The 5,757-nt window shown below is 32.6% G+C and overlaps 1 long non-coding RNA gene across 1 annotated transcript in view; it reads right to left on the reverse strand.

Annotated features, from left to right (window-relative positions):
- Positions 1–1,228: 1,228 nt before the first annotated feature.
- Positions 1,229–5,757, reverse strand: part of LOC111089370 — a 16,406-nt gene continuing 11,877 nt past the window's right edge. Inside the window, exons 2-3 of the long non-coding RNA XR_002613650.1 lie at positions 2,331–2,429; positions 1,229–1,301 (exon numbers count right to left, since the gene is read on the reverse strand). This is a non-coding gene — a long non-coding RNA (uncharacterized LOC111089370). The remainder of the gene's footprint in view (positions 1,302–2,330; positions 2,430–5,757) is intronic.

A 5,757-nucleotide genomic window follows, 5' to 3' on the forward strand; every position in this document is an offset into this window, starting at 1 on the left:
ATCTTTAATTTTCTCGTTTCGTGTGTGTCAGTGGATTTATCTACTTTGGTCTCTTTTGATATTTCCTTGGCCTGAAATTTGTGTGAGATCTCACTTTCTCTCTCTCTCTCTCTCATTATATATATAAAGAAACCGCTACTTTTAATCATTTTAAAAACCAAAATAAAAAACGGAACAAACAGTTTGACAAGTGTATAAATTAAGGGTCGTTGATAGTTAGAAAATAATTTCTACTATGATGCTACTTTAAACATCTTTAATGGTTTTTAAGATTAACTACCACACCCACAACCTGCTGCGGACGGTGAATAGTAGAAGGATTAGGGACGTTGTGCGCAATTCCTATTTGAACTTCCATACGTCTTGTTTTCGTCTGCGTTTCTTGGATTATGTCTGGATATCCTCAACGCTTTGGAAAGGTACGTCCGCAGACATTTTCTTTAACAATTATACCTTTTGTACTTTCTTGACAAATACAACAAACTTTAATTTTCTTGTTCTGTGTATGTCACTAGTGCGATAATGGGTTTATTTCATTTTGAAAGGGAGAGAGATAAGGTAAGTAATAAGAATTTCATAACATCACACTATAATAACTCTACCTATTTGTGCTGAAGTTAGAAAAGTGCGTACTTTTATGTATATTGGGGTGATCGAATCTTGATGACTGTTATAGTTTGAAAATTAAACAATTTCTAAACATTACGTTTATTATTGGTCCTTGAAATGAGATAGAATTTTTTTAAATGAAATTTATAACTTTAAGATTTACATGTGGGCGTTGAAACATATCATCATTTTAGAGGGAGGTAGTATATATCATTTGTATTTTTACCAATAAAAGGCCATACCATCTGAATTAGTATTATCACAAGATATATTTATTTTTTTTGTAATTTCTCAAGTTTGTTATTTTCAAATTGGAAGTTCAAGACAGCCCGCGGACTTCCTTTAGAAATGAGCTTAACGTTTAACCGGTGTAGCTGCAGTTCATATTGTGTACTAGGATAAATTCCGCAGTACGTAGCATAAAATGGGCCTTAATTGTTAATACTGATAATCAGAGTTTAATAAAACAGAAGAGGGAGGAGAGATAGAATTATTGTCTGATAATTTGGAGCCACAGATACTTTGTAGTCCTTATAACAGTCAAAAATTGTTCACTGTTGTATGAAATACGCAAAATGTCAAGATATATAAAATTTTATAACACCAAAATATGAAAGCCTTACCCACTTTTGTCTCTCTGGGTAGCTTCAACACCCGCATATTGTGTGACACTTCAATATTTGGAGCATTTCCTAGAAAAATAAGAGGTTACAACTATGTTGTTTATTTTTTATGTGCTAACCTAGTTACACACAGGGTGATTAATGAGAAATGCTTTCGTGAAAAGCGGAAAAATAAGGGAACAGTAATTCTAGCCATTTTGTTTTCTTGGACTATACTATGACAATCTACACTCAGAATCTTAAAACGTTATTAATATGCATACTGTTAACTCTAATGTAGTTAAAACTCCAAGTAAGCCTAATTTATGCGGAAGTTATTTATAAAATCATTAAATACGGTTCCGTTTGTTTCAGCCTGGAGAATTTTTCTGTCAATAAAAGGTTTAAAAAAGTAATAAAAATATGTGAAAATTATGTCCAGCAAGAAAAGTTGTGTAAATTAATCAACACATAGATTAACAACACCCATTAACACACAATTTTTACGTAAGTACTCCGGTTTTAATTTATCCAAACCAGAAGTTATGAAAATACAGAAGTTTTAATGAATTTCTAAAAGTATATGAAATGGCTCGGCTATAACACAGGCTGTAATTTTATATAAGGTACTTCAAGAAATATATCATTATCACTTAGACTTTCAACACAAAAATAAACCTAAAACCTGAAATGGACGTGCTCTAGTTCCACACAGGTCATTACCTAATAACTTCCATCATTAGACTGGCTTGCTCTAGTTCCACACAGGTAATTACCTAATAACTACTACCATTAAGACTGGCTTGCTCTAGTTCCAAACAGGTCATTACCTAATAACTACTACCATTAAGACTGGCTTGCTCTAGTTCCACACAGGTCATTACCTAATAACTACCGTCATTAAGACTGGCTTGCTCTAGTTCCAAACAGGTCATTACCTAATAACTACCATCATTAAGACTGGCTTGTTTTAGTTCCACACAGGTCATTACCTAATAACTACCATAATAAGATTGTGCTATTAGAATGAATAACTTATAATACAAGAAAGGTTATTAGGACGTCTAAAATGTCAATAAGACATTTATTTAAGAATTAAAAATGATAAGTTATTTTTACCTTCTATTATGTCACTCTGTAGAAATAATGTTAAAATTATCCATGTCCAAATTTTATCCATTTTCTGTCATAAGTCAGATCTTTTACTCTCTGGTGGTCCTGAAAAATATCCAGTTGTTGATTAACGTTTCCATAACTAAACATATATCATATTATGTTGTATATTCATTCCGTTATCCATTCTAACAAGTAGATCTTATGTACTGATTAATTTGACTACACGTATCTAAAGAAATTGGGTCTTTGTATATGAAAGTGTTCATTTTATGTTATAGTATCTTGTTACCGCTTGTCTAGATGTGCCTCTAGCAGGATTTTTCTTCAGAGATATAATTAAACATACTGAAAATAAAGTATACAAAATAAGTGCATGCCCACTGACTAGCTACCTCATTAGGACCATGCAAACATATTAATATGCAGTCAATAATTCAAAGTACAAGATACACGTAAGACATTATTATTGTATAAACAATCCAGATATCAGAGACTGGGCATTAGTCTTTACTAAACAAGACAGTTCTAATACATATTTTATTCTTGACTAAATAATACAGATGATCGAACATTATTTGTGACTAAACAGTATAGATGATCCGACATTATTCTTGACTAAACAATACACGTATCTAACATTATTTGTGACTAAACAATAATAGAGGTCTGACATTATTTTTCACTAAACAATACAAATGTCAAACATCATTTGTGATTAAACAGTATAGAGGTTAGATATTGTTCTTGACTAAATAATGCAAAGGTAAGACACGGCTGGCCAAGAGAACTGCAAAAATGTTTCGTTTTGAGTTTACTTACTGATAAAGTATATTTTATTACAATTTACAGCTTTTACAGTAAGTAAGATTAGTTTTTAGAGCAGGTACGACGTTTAGATCACTGGTGCGATCATTATCAATGACACAAGTTTTGACAGTAAAGAACGTTTTAGTATTTAAATCAACCTTCAAAATCCAACAATGTATTTAAATTATAGAATTAATTGTAGTTGCTTATTCACGTAAATATCAATCCGCGTGAATTTTTCAGATTTTGATCGAAATGTCATATCTATTCTAAAAACTAATCTTACTTACTTACAGTAAATAGTAATAAAATATGTAAAAAATTTAATTAAAGAAATGGTTTGTTTTGATTTTCGCGCAAAGCTACACGAGGGCTATCTGCGCTAGCCGTCCCTAATTTAGCAGTGTAAAACTAGAGAGAAGGTATCTAGTCATCACCACCCACCGCCAACTCTTGGGCTACTCTTTTACCAACAAATAGTGGGATTGTTGGTACCTTATAACGCCCCCACGGCTGAAAGGGCAAGCATGTTTAGTAAGACGGGTATTCGATCCCGCAACCCTCAGATTGTGAGTCGAGAGCCCTAACCATCTGGCCATGCCTAATGGTTAAAGAAATGGGAAAAAGTAAAGGAAATGTGTTTATTTATGTTAGATATATCGTTCAAAATAGAGTCAAACGATAAATGAACATATATTTTATGATAAACTAAAGTTTCAAGCTGCTTGTCAAGTGATAAAGTTATACATGGCTCAATATAAATTGGAGATTCAATTTACTTAATAAAATATTCATTCCAATTGTGTTTCGATATAAAGTACGAATTCAAGCTATATATTAAATGGCGATAGGTAATATAACCAAGTACAAAAGTACATCTATGAAAAATGGATGTAAAATACATATATATATCCACATAAACCTAGACAATTACTAACTTGAACGATTAGATTGCTTGTTTGTAATTAAGCACAAAGCTACACAATTGGCAATCTGTGCTCTGCCCACCACGGGTATCGAATCCAGGATTCTAGCGTCATAAGTCCGCAGACATACTGCTGTGCCACTGGGAGGCTGAGCGAGTAGAATCTTTCTAATATTTCTTAGTTCCATGGTTCAGAGTTTTTGCACATGAGGCATTATTATTAAGTGTTAATACAAATATAACTATAAGGAAACTCGAATCCTTTATTTTTTAGCAAACTGTTCTATATTTAACCAGTTTAATAGCATTACAGGTTACTCTTCCGGTAAATAAAACTATAAAAAACAGTTCAAAACTATTTGAAAGAGTATTATACTTAAGTTTAAAAGTTGCATAAAATATACAAATGTCGTTTTCCAATTTAATTTTAATTCTATATATTGTTGCGTCAGCGAGGTCACGTGACTAGTATGACGCCACTTCCTTCTCGAACCTTCGTGAATGCCCTAGCATTTACTAGATTGGGGGTAGAGTGGTATATATAAGATGGTCACAACGTGACGGGACAATGTATGTGTGTGTGTAGGTAATGAGTAATTGAACTGCAGTCAGAGAGTATTGTTGAAGTTAACGTTCGTTATTATAGTGTTTGTTATAGAGCGACTGTTGAAATTAAGCGTATCGTATTCGGAAAGAATAAACCAGTTTTATTTAAGAAAGGACTTGTGTCGCTAAAGTTTCATGGGAACGAAGTTACGGAAAATCAACTAACGAACGGAGACGTAACAATATATTTTTATATCAACCTACCACTAAATAATAGACCTAAAGACGTTCAAAAGTAAAGTTTGAACCACGGGGTCGGGGAACCAATCTTTAAACACATTATGTTATCATTCGAAAATGCAAGATAGTAGAAGAAGATGCTGTAGGAGAGTATTTTCTAAATTTCTTAGGGAATGAAATTTATTATATAATTATTTTAAGCAAATTAACTACTGGCGAATCGAAGGGAGGCCAAAGGGGCGATCTGTCATGATATAAAATACTGTTTAGTTAAGATATTATTAATTTATTTTTGTGAGTGAATATCTTATTATTGTTTAGTTTTGTTATAATAACAGTTAAAAGCAGACGATTATAGGAAGTTGTGTTTATAAGTCGTTGGTATTGAGACTATCGAACGTCGCGTGCAACAAACACATTGACGTACAGAATATAGAAATGTGGACAGACGGTTAAGTGATAAACATAAATAGTGTGAGACGAGCGGAAGCAGCGGATAAATAATAGCAAAAGGGAGTAAAGTTTCAGACAAGGAAAGCTCGTAGGACTAACGATTGACGTAGGCCTAGCTTTTAATGTGTTAGATTCAGTTATAGTAAGACTAACAGTAGAAAAGGAGATAAGAATAATATTTTTTCCGTCAAAGCGTGGTTCTAAAGTAATTGAATCAGCCTGAGTGCACTTTGACAAAAGGAACAAAGGATATTTAGAATAAAGAAGTCCAAACGATTACGGTAACTCGTGCCACAATTGTAAGTGAATCACACACAAAATATTATTATTAGTGCTATAGTAATAGAGAAGGCTTGTCAACTGAAATTCTAAATATAAAGCAATTGAATAGGCCTAAGTGGACTTTTCACAAGAACTATATACACTGAGTGGTCACAAGTAAATAGACACCTAATTTTT

The sequence above is a fragment of the Limulus polyphemus genome, unplaced genomic scaffold (assembly GCF_000517525.1).
Source record: "Limulus polyphemus unplaced genomic scaffold, Limulus_polyphemus-2.1.2 Scaffold6046, whole genome shotgun sequence".
NCBI classification, from domain to species: Eukaryota; Metazoa; Arthropoda; class Merostomata; order Xiphosura; family Limulidae; genus Limulus; species Limulus polyphemus.